At 37.8% G+C, this 15505-nt stretch overlaps 1 protein-coding gene across 8 annotated transcripts in view; it reads right to left on the reverse strand.

Moving 5' to 3' along the window:
- Window positions 1-15505, reverse strand: part of TRAPPC9 (trafficking protein particle complex subunit 9) — a 465357-nt gene that overhangs the window by 363691 nt on the left and 86161 nt on the right. The gene's annotated exons all lie outside the window — the stretch shown is intronic.

Here is a 15505-nt window from a genome sequence, read left to right on the forward strand (position 1 = left end):
AAAAAAAAAAAACACCAGAAGTTGCTGGGATGCTGTGATAATTTAAGCTGAATTTTATCCAAATAGCATGCAAGTTTTGGTACGGCAGAAGGATTAATGCATTTAACACTTGCCAGGACTGCCATAACACTGAAATGTCCTCTTGAATTAATTTCAGAGCAGGTGCATCACTTTTTCAAGGGATTTTCAAGAATGAGCACTGACACACACATCAATTCTAACTAGATTGCTTTCAAAAGGCCAGTGACATAAATAGACAGTTATCCAGCATGTATTGACACCGTTGGTATTTTTAACATGACATTGTTATCACAACAATGATACAGAACTAGGTAAGTTTCAGAGCCACAACCTCTTCAAGTTCCTAAACAAAAAAGTGAAGGAAATATGAAAACCTGCCCAAGAAAAAGCAAACAAAATTATGCAGGGGAAAGGGAGGAGAAATGTTGACAATTCACAGTTATGTTTATCTGTAGTTAAATTAATTTTGTTTATATTAGAGATGAAAGCCTCTAGCTGCACAATAAACTTTCTTCTTTCTAGGAGACCAGAGATTTCTTTTCACTTTTTGCCCTAAATATTTATTTAATATATTAAATATAAATATTAAATATTAATATATTTAATATAAAGATGCAGGGTAGCAATTTGCTATGGATTATACGAACATAAACTGAAAGAAAGACCTGAATAAATGTCAGTGGCAGGGAAGTAGGGGAATTGCTGAAAGAGAAAGAGCAATGATCACAGTCATTCTAAGAACTTGGACACTGCTGTGGGATAAAAAGAAAAAGGCAAATAATATTCAGATTTCAGTATTTTTCCTTTCTATTTGCTTTGCAGTGATCATTTTCCACACTGTAATCGATTGCTACGGGGTTAATCATGGCTAAAGTAAGGATGAGCATAGAACAAAAGATTAACTGAACTGAATAAAACAAGTAGATGGGAAGCACCATCCCCACACTGCGAGTTCAATAAAAAAGGTGCACCTTTGTCTCATGATACATAGATGTTACTCAAATTAGTAACCATGCACACACTGGAGTCAGATATGGAGCAAAACTTAAGGTATAACCCTATTTAATATGACAATAACCCGAAAACCCTTTCTTATCCTTCCTGTCTTGTCAATCTTAGTTCCTGTTTCTCCTACTGAAAAAAAAAATCTCACAAGATAGAGTATAGCATTCATTAAGACATACAAGATATCCCTCATTCTTCACCTTAGAATTCATTTAATGGCAGACTTCACTCAACCCGTACTCCTTTCAGTGCAGATTTCCCCAGACACCCTCAGCTCTCCAAACCCCACTGCTTCATATGCCCTATATTAAAAATCCACATTTGATATTCGCCATCACTGCAGCCAACCCCTCCAGATCTAAACCTACTCCAGAAGTAAAACGCTGCAGAGAAACCTGCAGACTAACTTGAAGACTGCAATGTCTACCTTCTGTTTAATTGCTTTAACATCATATATAGCCCTGAACAAAACCCCCAGAAAAAGTGCAAGGAAATGCATTTCCAGTTACACAGAGGATGGTACAGAAATCTCTGCAGAACCTGCTACTGCTCTTCAAGGTTTTTCTAATTCATAAACAACAATAAAAACTAAACCCAGCAACCTATGTACACAAAGAAGTAGGAAAACAAGGTTATCCTGTAAAATGAGCTAAATTCAAGGCATATTAGGTCAGAAACTTAAGAGGTCGTCTGTAACTCCTAACAAGTAGTCACCCAAAAGTGGGAAAAAAGAACTAAATGATCAAAATAAAACACCCCTTCCTTTAAAGTAGGAATACAGCAGGAAAGAAAAAAAAAGGAAAGGAAAAAAAAAAAGGTTAGAGAAACTGTGAAACTGTGTTGAGATGTAGCATTGCAAGATACTCATATGCCAATCCATCACATTTGTTTAGGTTAGTCCAAGACTAACACTTCAGCCTGGCTGACAAAATTGTAATGAAGCGTTTCACTACACTGCAGGCTTCAACCATTCGAGCACAAACCACTAACAGCTCCGCATTCTGCAGCATTCTGAGTTGTTAATTTCACCCTCTTCAAAGCCCTCTTCTTGTCTTAGAGAGCACGTTTACAAAGAGCATTTTCCGCAGTTTTCCTCATCCTCTGGCCTGAAGGTTTCTGCTTCCAAAAGAACGTTTCACTCTTAAAAATCTCAGATTTTCTGCAGGGAAAGCACAACGAACAGTAACTGATTCTTTCTTCACTGAGATATGAAAAATGGCTTTTTAACTCTTGTGAAGTCAATCACGTTTTTAATCACTGAGAAGATTCCAGCTACGTTTTTATTTTGGGGTTCATTTTTGCAGGGACATGAGCCTGATAAGAATGCATTACATTCGCCACATTCACCAGATCAGATATTTTATACCACTGCTACACCAGCTAGGAAAAAATATGCAGTATTTAGATGTCCATCTAAAGATTTTTAAGAAGCTGGCTCATCTAAATCTTTTTTTATTTTTTTTGTTTAAATAAGTACATTTTTGCTTACCCCCTATTCAGGTGATTTTCAACTATAATTGAGCATGTTCAAATACATGAGAAAATTTTGATTTTCAACCCCAGACTGAATGGCCTCATTGTGTTGTAGTCTAGGAGTGTACACATTGCAAGCATTTTGGGAAAAATAAAAGAAAAAAAAACACAAGCAGGGAGACTTTGTTGAACCTAGAAAGAAAGCCAAAAATTAAGATGTAAAATGAAAACGCAGAACAATCTCAATTACAGACTGACTTCTATTCCCATTTGATGTTCTTTCACATATCCTTAAAAAGCCTAATGTTCATACAGCTTGATTTTCTGAGTAAGATGGCAAGCCTGTAAGCTGAACAAACAAGGAAAAGAGAACACGAGTTGAATCTTACTAACTTTTGCACATTAGGCTACTACAAGGTACTAAACAGATGGCAAGATTCCCGAAAAAGAAGGGCAGGATTTTGTACATGGCAAAGCACTTTGGTGAGTAGAAAATACTATAAGAGAGATGCGGAAAAAAAAGCCAAAAAGCTACGAAAGCTACAACCAGTTTAATTACAAAATACTAACCTACCCAGCATAAGCAATTCTAGAAATGGTTGCATGTGCCCTAGTGCTACAGAGGAGGAAAATGCCAAGTGGAAGTAGAAGGCAGTGGTGTATATGAAGTGCTGAACAGAAACCTGGAGGTATCGAAGTGGAGGAAGGTGGTCCCACATCACTGACACAGCCCCTGCTGTGAGCTGGATATCACTGCACCAGCGCTTAGAGGAGCACCTGTAAATTTTGTCCAGAATGCACAGAAGGTGTTTTTCTCCCAGAGTGAAATTAGCAAGCTGATGTCTGGATTTCTCCTTTTTTATCTTCCCCTCAAACTTTGTTCCTGGAACATAAATACCTTATCTTATTCCTTGCTGGTCCAGGGGGGATTCAACACACAACTCCGATGCCAGGAGAGCCTAACGTGATGTACACGCGATCCAACAGGACTCTGCCTGGCACTGCACGGTGCACGGAGATGCTATGCCTTGTTTTGCAGGCAGTTATGTCATCACCCCTTAATTTTCAGAAGAAAAAAAGATCCCCTGGGCTAGACATGGTATATACAGAGACCATGTCCATATAGTCATAGTCACGCTTTTAAATTCAAATGTCTTGAAAAATATGCACTGAAAAAAAACGCTCGGAGGTAAGTGTGAGAAATAGCCCCCACTGGTACACGGCTCCCTTGGTTAACTGTGACTCACATACCCACGGGAGCTGGCTTTCACAGCAGGGACTTCTCAGAGTGAGTGACTTTCCAAACAGAGGGAAGGTAAGCAGAGCTGCTTCTACATCATCTGAGGGCTCTTGGTTTGGGGATGGCTGGGTGTTTTTATTATTGTTTTGTTTTTTTTTCCTCTGCGTGGAAATCATAGTCAAAGTTATTATTCACTTAAACGCAGGGCTATAGCTGCTCAGATGTGGGGACAGCTATTTCTTCTTCTCTGCTGGCTTATCGAGCACTCTGAATGACACCCAATTCAGTGGCACAGGATATGGTAATACAAGTATGTATTTTTTATTATTATTTCAGTTAAAAATCTAACTAGCAGCTAACATTCCCAATTCCTTTCCATCTGCACTGGGAGATAATAGCTCACACTTGGATATCAAGTACAAAGCACAGTTACAATAATCCAACCACTTTACTCCTTTTGTAGTAGAAAAATCATCAGAAGGAAATCATGCCTTATACCTCTGGGACAGTACCAACACAAGAGAAACCCAAGAGGTTAGTTTCAAAACTGCAACATTCAGGAAAAAAAAAAAAAAAAACATATATTACAGTTTGTAAAACTGGTTTCGTCATTTTACAGACGTAACCCAAATAGCAAAAATAGTTCTTTTTGGAAAATCATCAACGAGCTGTACAATAGTGCTGGAAAGGTAATGCTTTCCCTCTTTTTGGATATGACATCTGCGTCATATGCAGAATTTCCAAGTAGGGCTATAAGAATTATTGGTCTCACACACACTCCCTGACAGTAAGTAGCAGAAAGATGCCTAGGACAGGATGCCCTTTACTTGCTTCAAAACACAATGGTGGAAACTGGACGTGAACAAATCAAGACTAGTGGTAAAATAAAGGATATGAGCATGCCACTGTTCTAAGGATGTAAAAAGAGGGGGGATATCTTGAGAAATGGGCTTACATCATCTATTTCTTACCCTATTCATGGTGAGGAACATTCGGTGGTTATAATGGAAATATTCCTAACTGCACACCTTGTATGATCTTGTGCAAGTCCTTTACTCCTTGTTCTGGTCTGTCAGCCACTGTATCAATCACAGAATCATCCAGGTTGGAAGAGACCTCCAAGATCACCGAGTCCAACCTCTGACCTAACACTAACAAGTCCTCCACTAAACCATATCACTAAGCTCTACATCTAAACGTCTCTTAAAGACCTCCAGGGATGGTGACTCAATCACTTCCCTGGGCAGCCCATTCCAATGCCTAACAACCCTTTCAGTAAAGAAGTTCTTCCTAATATCCAACCTAAACCTCCCCTGGTGCATATTGCTGTCAAATGACAGCAATAGTAATAAAAGTGTCTATTATTTGCATTTGCATAGTGCCCAACAAAAAATGAGTGGAGTTGTACGAAATGCCTTAATCCTAATAAAGTTCCTTGTACAGTACTTGAAATGTGCTGCCCAGTTTGCTAGTCGTTTTATATGAAGATATAACATACCTGAAGGGAAACTTCATAAAATTTATATAAACTAGCTACCGCTACAAAGTCATCTAGAAGCCTCCTTGCTCCTGACAATGACTATTAAAAAACATGCATTTTAATTGCATCTTGCCATTTGTCTTTTCCTGCTGCTCAGTCCTATTTCAGCTAAATCAATATGTTTTAAGAGTCCCAGGTTCAAAATTAGCTAGTCGTTACGAGTTTTCCACTTTTACAAATATAATTGCAGAGAATGATATATTGTGTTCTCTGTACTTAATGCCTACAATTGATGCACAGCCAAGTCAGTTACCAGTAATATTTATACCAATACATCATCAAACCACAGATCTCTAAGTCAAGAGGCATAAAAACATTCTAGGCACAAGCAACATGCACCAGTGCAAAGGAGTAATTTTTCTACACCAGTAGTCATACTGTTCTTCTCCACTGTGTTCCACCACCAGGGAACAAGATTTTTATTCAATTTAAATCTGGTAACATTAGAAATCCATTACATTATCAGTTTACACCTACGGAAAATTAGTTCCAAACCAGTAGTGGGGAAAAAAATCAAAGAAATAATGTGATTTGATTCCAGAACAAAACAGCATCTCAAAATCCTTGCACTTTCACCTCTTCATATAAGAATTTTTTTCATTAACTGTGTTTCCTCTCACATCATCAGTCACTGCAGTACACAGCAGAAACAGCAGTTTAATGACAACACAGAGAAATCAGTTTCATACAGTGGCTGACAACATGAGTTATAATTCAGATCTATTTTATATAACACATTAAAAAATGCATTTATTCATTTACTTGGCACTTTTTTTCCTCTTGTCCTAGAACTTCTCCCCTACTTCTGGACATTTTACACCCTTTCCATTTCCCAGAAATTTAAGGCTTTTAAATCCAAAATTGCTCTTTCACACTAACAAAGGCAGCCTTTACTGCTTGATGATAAAAGTTAACACGTTATGCTTAGTGCTATACCGACATATAATTGTACTTACACTGCAATAAGATATAATTGCCTGCATTAAAACTTGGGATTTATTGGTTTGATTCCTGTTTTCACTGATAGCAGTAGAAACTTAAACAAACGGAATTATGTGAAGCAATCCCTCAACTAGAATGTTAATCCAAAGCATCTTGCTAAAAGCTTGCAAAGTATGATATTTAAATCCTGTATTGCTCCATAAGCAGTAAAGGTGGAGCTCGCTGTGATGATTACCCAGTCGCTTCCCTAGGTGAAACAAAGTTGGTAAAGTAGATTCTGATGTGCCCTTTCAAAAATGGCTTAGCATCAATTACAGCTATCACATTCTGCGCTTCCAATTTTTTCTGCGGAAAGCTACAGCATTTGACCTACTCTTTTGAAGTCCCTACAGTGATAAATTACTAAACTTCTTTCCCTTTTCTCATACTCCTGGGTAAGACAGCTATTAAGAAAGCAAGTTTTAGTGAAACAAACAGTATAACTGAAGGTTCTACTTTTCCCTTAAGATGCACTTCAACTCCTTTGGTTAGTTGGCCAAAAAACAGCACAGACCTCCATGGATAAGTATGATCTGCGCCTGTGATGGAGATATCAAGAATATTTCTAGAAGAATGTTATGTCAAAGCTTAAGAAACTGAACTTGCTTGCAGATTTATTTATTCACAAACAGAGAAAAAGCAAACTGATCTATATTTTTAAAAAAAGAACAGAGTAAAACCTTAGCAATTTCAAACTAATCAAGGCTATGTGGCTAAGAAAGGCCTGCATGGATTTTAAATGGCATTTATCTCAGCCTTCAGAAAAGCTCTTCTTCATTATCTGTCAATGCACTGGGTTGCTGCGGTTAATACACCACAGCAAAAGACTAAATTGATAACATTTATGAAATCTCAAAAAAGATCCAATGACCATTTGGCAAAGAGAGATTATCATCTCCAAGATGTGCTCAGATTTAAACAAAAATCTAACATGAGGTTTAAACACCTTCAGCAGCAAATTTCTAGATTATTATATTTTGAACTTGACCATTTCATAAGGTAAGAAATAAATTTTACTGATCATAAAAGAACGCTCCAAAGACAGGGAAAAGAATCTAAGATTACCCTTTCTTTTCCACCTTTTCTTCCTTACATTCAAACAGGCTAAAGGCACTTGGCAATAAGCTCCAAAGAAGAACTGTAAATAAAAAGGTGCTAATAGCAGCAGCTACAGAAATGAGTACAATTAGGATGCAGACATTGCTTGCCAACAGTAGTGATTAATGAAATGAAAGCCTAAACAAGCAGTTTGGGATGTAAAGTAAGACAATCAGGATGCAAATCCTGCACAGTACCAAGTGTTACAGAATCATCTAGGTTGGAAAAGACCCTTAAGATCATCAAAAGCCCACCCTTCAGCCTGACCTGCTGAATCCCATCACTAAACCATGTCCATTACTGCCACATTCACACGTCTCTTAAATACTTCCAGGGACGGTAACTGTAACACATCACCGGACAACTTGTTCCAATGCTTGACCCCTCTTTCAGTGAAGAAATTCTGCCAGATATCCAATCTAAGCCTCCTCTAGACAGTTTCCTCATGACTTGTCTCTTGTCACCTGAGAAAAGAGACCGACACCCTTCTCACTGCAACCTCCATTTAAGTAGTTGCAGAGAGTGATGAGGTCTCCCCTCAGCCTCCTTTTCTCCAGACTAAACAACCCCAGTTCCCTCAGTCACTCCTCGTAAGTCTTGTTTTCTAGTCCCTTCACCAGCATCGCTGCTCTTCTCTGCACACGTTCAAGCAACTCAAGATCCTTCTAGTGAGGCACCCAAAACTGAACATAGTATTACAGGTGGGATCCCATCAGGGTACAAGGGGACAATCCCTTCCCCAGTCCTGATGTCACACTATGCTGATGGTGGCCATGATGCCATTGGCCTTCTTGGCCACCTGGGCACACTGCTGGTTCATGTTCAGTTGGATGTGAACCAGCACTGTGGTCATACAGCTAGCTGGTTGAGGGAAAGGATTGTCCCGCTCCACTTGGCACTGGTGCGGCCTCACCTTGAGAACTGTGTACAGTTTGGGGCGCCACAGTCTAAGGAGGACATAAAACTGCTAGAGACTGTACAAAGGAGGTCAACAAAGATGGTGAAGGGTCTAGAGGGGAAGACGCATGAAGAGCAGCTGAGGTGCCTTGATTTGTTCAGCCCAGAGCAGAGCAGGCCCAGGGGAGGCCTCATGGCGGCCTGCAGCTCCCTCATGAGGGGAGCGGAGGGGCAGGCGCTGAGCTCTGCTCTCTGGGGACAGCGACAGGACCCGAGGGCACAGCATGGAGCTGGGACAGGGGAGGGTCAGGCTGGGTGTTAGGGAAAGGTTCTGCACCCAGAGGTGGTCGGGCACTGGGACAGGCTCCCCAGGGCAGTGGTCACGGCACCTGGCCTGCTGAAGTTCAAGAAGCATTTGGACAGCGCTCTCAAACATAGGGTCTGATTTTTGGGTGGTCCTGTGTGGAGCCAGGGATTGGACTCAATGGTCCTTGTTGGGTCCCTTCCAACTCAGGATCTTCTTTGATCCTATTCTGTGATTCCAGGTCCTTTTCTGCTGGGCAACTTTCCAGTCACTCTTTCACAAGCCTTCCCCAAGCCTATACCACAGCATCAGGTGGTTATGACCCAAGTGCAGGACCCAGCACTTAGCGGTGTTGAATGCATTACATTCACGGAGTAATTGTTCCAGTTGTAACGTGAGAGAGAAGACATGCTCTACAAAAACTACTCATCATTACAACACATCATTTTTACCCTCAACAATTGTTTAACAAGCTCACTTGGTTACACCTAACACATCAAAATGATTTTTTGAGGTAGGCTGTTTGTAATTGTTCTAAGGGAAGATTTATAGCAGTAATAGAACATCATTATTAGTATCCAAGTCATAGGTAATACAACATGTTCATGATGCTGCATGTAAACTTACCTTTCTGACTAAATTATTCAGAAGTCAGAAAAATTATTTCCTCTAGGTATGAGCTTTTCAGATTTGTAACAAAGAAGTCTGCCTCACTTTAAGGACAGAACAAGAAGAGAGATAGAAAGAAGTAAATAAGATATAGGTAGTATTTATTTGGTACGTAAGTGATGTGCCTAGTATGTTATTTACCAGGCTCTGAAGTTATAAACTAACAGCTATGAGGACAAGGGTGAAGAGATCTGATTATAGAGTTATAAACTAAAAGCTACAAGGTAATAAGAGAGGAAATGGAGGAAGAAAAAGATGAATTCAACTGTAGGTGAAAGGCAAGCTAGAGAACTGCAGACAGAAGGCCCTTAGCGTTGTAAAGGCACCTCTGGAACTGCAGAAGTTCAATTACGGTAAAACAAAAATTGTTCAAGTAAGATCTTAGAATACTGATTGTATTACAGCACACTTAAACGGATTAAGATTTGAATAACTAGCTGAAAATGAAAAAGCTGCCATGAATTTTAAGTGAAATTACAGAGAACAACTGACAAATAGAAAGCTACTAAACAGAACACATACACGAGACAATTTTGTGTCATACTAAGTGGCAATAGGATTTTGAAACACACTACATTTAATTTCAAGCTCACATAGGTTGAATTAAAATCTTGATTAAAAAAACCATGACAATAATTTCACTGGATATTAGGTAAGTATATTTAGGTACTGGAGAACCTTCACAGTTTTAGCAGATCAGAGCTGTCCTCTTTCTTGGTCTCTCCCAATCTACTTTTTTGTGCATTTTAGCTTCTGCCACCACATTTTCCCACCAGAGCAGCTGCCTTCCTCCCAGCCAATTCCACACTTCTGGCTAAGCTAAAATGCTAGAAATTGTAATGACAAGTCTAGTGAAAATGATCACAGCAAAATGTTTATCAATAACCATAAATTAATGCATGAAAATACTGCATAATTTTTTGTGAGGATAAGGTGTGGAAATACATTTGGCCATAAAGTTACTATAATATTCAGAATTAAAGAAATTATTAAAAAGTTTTTTTATAATTGAAATCTAGGTATCAGATACTTGAAAACATCTCCAATTAGACGAGAATGGAAGACTCTTCCACATTCTCAGATAAGACATTCAGAAGTCATTTACAAAGTTGTAAAACATTCTGAATTGAAGTTGCAGCTACTACTCTGACAATACTGAATGTAAAACACCAGATGAGATGAATGAACTGAATTTATCCAAATCCAGGGGGGAGTAGCTTTTTTTTTTTCCTCCCATGGCTCTAGAGAATAGCGTTAGTAAAATGCTTTCTCCGTGTTCTGAAGTACAAACCTCTCTAGAGCCCAACAGTGTTCATCTTTTGATGTTACTATTCACAGAATACAGTTGGCGAGCAGAAATAGTGTTGAATATTCAACTATTAATAAAACGAAAAGCACTCAAAGGAATATTGCCAAACTGGGCAGGGAAGGAAAGTTAAGTGTGATGAGACCCAGACTACTCAAAAACTGCAGGCTTTCATCCAAACCTAGATCATAATTAGATTTTTGTCAGCCATGTACCAATGACCAAGAATTCAGATTTCACTCATTTTTGCAGAAAAAATCTACTGTCATTATTCTCTTTATCTCAGGGGAAATGGCAATCCTTGGCCAGAAAGCAAACAAAAAATATGCTGCTGACCTGCGGAACATTGATTTGGCCCATGGCTACTTGCTGGGCAGACTTCAGGAAATGTGACTTGTTTTCTGGTATTTAACTCACAAATTTCTATTAACCAATCAAAAAATATTTTTTTTAATACAAATTAACTTGGGAAGTGAAAGAGCTTTGACCAGGCTTGAAAGTTATTAGACAAATAAACAGAGAGACTTGTGCCTTCATTCTTTTTTCTTCGTATGATCTGATGTGTGTAATACCAAAGGAGAACTCACAGGCACACAATTTACAAGCACAGTACTGAATTCCAATGTAGGACAATGTTAAAGTAGAACATCTAAGTTGTGTTATACATTTGTGCCTAAAATCACACTGCTAAATACACTTTTATGCAAATAGAAAGAAGTAATCTAAATATTAAGAGTGCTCTGCAGATTCAGCGTCTCCACTAATTTCAGCAGGGTCTAGAACTATTCAAAAATTCTGAGAAAAATCAAAAGTTTTATTTACAGGGTTAAACTTAGAATAGCTTCAAGGTATATACATAAAATGATTTTGAGCTTAAAGCACTAACAATATAAACCTTATATCAATTAACAGCATACTTTCATTAAAAACGAAGAACATAGCCTGAGAAAGGCATGAAAAATTAGTCCAGTATCTTATTTTAATACACGCTGACTAAATCAGAAAAGAGACACCACAAATGGTGTATGAAATTAGATTAGCTCTACATATCGTATTTTAACACTTTGTGCCATTTACTGACAGTACAGGAAGAACTAAGTAGATTACACATCTAGATTATTTAAACCTCAGCAGTTGAATCTCTAGAATTACAGCTCAGGTTCAGTTTGCAGAAGCAAATCCTCCTGAACATACAAGTTTCAAAACAGATAAGTAACTGTGAGCTAATGCTCTATAAATTATAAGGTGGTCCTCAGATTGCCATACAACTGACCATTAATCGATGTATATGATTAACAGCTTAAATCAAGATTTTAAAGAAAAAAAAATCCACAAAATGCATTCAAAGTCTTCTTTTGCCCAACTAAGACTTCATTTCAGCTCCTGTTTCAGTCCTTTGTAATAGTAGGGTCATGTAGCCTTTCTTAATCCCAGATTTCTTCCAAAGAAACCAGGGACACTGTTGAACTACTATGTCCTGATGGATAATTCTCATTTTCTCCTTGTGACAAAAACGAACTACCAGTGGATTATCTTTACCTGATGGTAATCACTGTGACTTTAAGGACCAAACTTCCACAGATCAGATTGCTGTATACAGCTCAGGTCACTAATACGTGGCGCTGAGTAAGAGGGTGCTTCTTCCATCACTGAGCTGAACCAGTCTAGGCCAAATAATCTCAGCTTCCAAGCAAGAAAACCAGTACAGAATTCCTTGGTTTAAAAATAACACATTTTCTACTGAGAGATGACAATATTTCTTTTAATTTTTAAATTGCAGTTTAGATACTCAGCAGCTGAGTATCTAAACAAACCGCAGTGTTATTCAAAAAAGTACCAGATCCAGCCACAAAACAGACCATTTCACCTACCAGCATAACCACAGCAATGCAGAGCTAAGCATGAGCTAACTCACTCTGCAGTAGAGATGCACCCTAGAATGACCAAGGATTTTAAGACAATGCTTACCAAATTACTCAGTGGTGAACAGTAGGAAAGTGTACATCTGGACATAATATTATACTGTGATACTCTTTTCAGCTTGAGGGTGTAAGCAAGCTTTATGATGAGATCATAAAGCAATTTTTGTATGAAATTTATGAGATCATTATAACAGTCATTTCCAGAAGCCAGTGACTGGTTTATTAGAAGACAGCCTGTAGCAAAATTGAAAACGAAGATAGCAAAGAAGTTCAAACACAATACTGGCAATATCCAATATTGAAGCAGAAGAAAAAAAAAAAAGGAAGGAAGTCAAATACGAAGGGAAGATTTAAGTATCAAGACTTCTAAATATACCAACAATGACATTTCAGAAACAGCATCCTGAGAAGCATTGATTTCTATTAATTTTCATTTGCAAAAATTCACCTGTCTTATGAAGATTGGTTAATGCACGCCATAGAGGATTGAAAAATCACTACTGCTACTGCATATTCACAACAGACACCTATTGCTAAATCATGAATAAATGCTAGCAGAGTACGTCCACAGCATATCCAAATTCTTTAAGATCTATCTTATTTCTTAACTTAAAAGCTCCCACTTGCTTCTTACCAGAGTCCTTGTCAAACCATTTTAATTGCCTAGACTATTACAAGATTAACCTTAAAACATAATCAAGCAATTGTCCTGAAAGGCACTGTGCAGGACGTGGCCATAGCCCACATGCACTGAACTGCTGTGCAGCAACTGAGAGAACCTGAAGTACCTTCTAAGGAGGTTCTAGGACATTCAGAGAGATTCAGAAATATGAAATTTTTTAAGATTCCGGTTCAAAGGGAATCTTGGACCGTCTCTCTTTTATATACCCCAGCTTGCTAGTGTATACAACAATGTTCCTAGCGAGGAAAAGCCTTTACATTTGACAATGAACTTATATTTGTGTATTCTGAAAGATATCTTGTCTGAAATCAAGTAAGTCAAAAACAAAAATACAGCAAATTCCTCAGAACCCAGCCAAGATACATTCTGATTATGTTTTTAAATAAAAATAGTTAATTGACTCAATTAATAAAAATAACTGCCTGATATTTTAATTTGGAATTTTCCACGGGTGGATATTAATATTTTTTTTCAGCTGAAGAACTCTGTCAAAGTAGAGAGCTGCTGCAAAGAGAAGTAAACACTAACGTACAAAAGTAGTAGGCAGCTGGAAAAAAGCTGGATATAACACCTTATCACAGAATGACTGTGACAAATGTAACATAACTATCCAGAGGGACACAAATCTATTCAGTTGTGACAGATAATTTCTCCTGGTTGTCTGTCCAATACCTGTGTATGTCCATATGCACGGAGACTTAATTTTGTGGATAGTCTGGCAAATCTAAAAATATTTCTGAGATATTCTAAATACTTCTGAACTACATAGATGTTTTTACTCCAGGTAGATCAAGTGGTTGATTTATAGTGGCTTAACAGGGACAAGCTGAGATAATATTATCATTATTTATAAAAACATGGTAAATACAAATGAAAGTTACAGAAATGGTGATCAGTTAAAATGGAACTAGCCATGACAGTCAGTATACACTCCATGGATGGTGTTACCCTACTGTGGTTTTCTCTCTCCTCAACCACAATATGTCATTCTTAAAAATTTTGGAAAAATATAAATCACATCTTTCCTCCCATTTATGTCCCCTGCAATTACATGATCAGAATGGTATAATTTAGGTAATTAGACATAATTTTGTACTTCCTCCAGAATTTTATTCTGTTGGCTACTTTAACACCTGATTTTCTGTTTTTCCTGTTGCTTCTCCATAAATCATCTCTTCTAAACTTACTTCATAAAAATGCACTCATTAAAAGAGTTCTAGAAGAGATGTTAACACAGTAAATTGTTAATTTGAAGCATGCTATGGGAGCTGTACTACAGTCATATAAAAACCAGGCTCAATGCACAGATAACTTTAATAAGCAAGGAACCCTGTAATGTTATCAGAATTTGTGTTCTCTTTTCAACATAGTTTTGGCTACCTGCAAGGTCCTTCCATACAAAATACCAATTAATAAATTCAAACTGCATTCAACAAGCTCACCAATAGAATCAAATTCGTGCATTCCCACCAGACTGTTGAAAGAACACATTCTTGCTTTACAGGTCTCCAATGTCCTTACAAAACCATCGCAAAGGTCACTGTGAACCTGCAACTTCTCAGTTGCCAGGACAACTGGCTGACAACCAGAAAGTGCACCAAAGGGATTCTTCCATGTATTTGGTACATGGAAATTCTGCATTTCTGGACTTTTATTCCCATTTCAAAAGAATATTCTCCTTGCTTGCATAAGTCATAAGTATTCTGCAGAACATAAATTCTTACACAAACTTCTACGCTTGAAAATTAATGGTGAACATTTTACTAGCTTCAAACTGTTTTCTCAATCATGGTGATTTATCTTTATGAGCAACTGGGAAGTACCTCACTATGTCAAAAAAATACAAAGAAAGCCTTTACTAGTGTGCTTTTTTAATCATCTCATATGCTGTCATCATCCTTTTTGTACTGCAGAACCAAATGAGAGCGAATTAGTATACTAATGGTTCAAAAGAAACATATTTATAAATTAATAGTGTCCCCTGTTTATTCATCAAATAGAACTGTAAATAACCTCACTGGGAAAAAAAAGTAAAATTCAGATGCAAAGTGCGTTATTGAAAAAAAGCAAAACAGGTTTGCTTCTCAGTCAAAGACTTGCCAAGCCAAAATTGCTGTGTACAATACTGGAGGTAAATTCGGAGGGAATGAACTAATGCAGAACACAGTTCCATGTAGGAAACATATCAAATACTACATGGCATGTAAAACATGCACCAAAACTATGGAATAAACCAATGAAGTCCTAGGCTACATTTTTTATAATCCTTGCTATCTTAGTCTTAAATTATATCTCCTACAAACCAGGCCAGTAAACTGCAACTGTTCTTATTTCCCTGCTCAAAACAAGAAGTTTGTATTTTGAACA

Source organism: Cygnus olor, chromosome 2, assembly GCF_009769625.2.
Source record: "Cygnus olor isolate bCygOlo1 chromosome 2, bCygOlo1.pri.v2, whole genome shotgun sequence".
NCBI classification, from domain to species: domain Eukaryota; kingdom Metazoa; phylum Chordata; class Aves; order Anseriformes; family Anatidae; genus Cygnus; species Cygnus olor.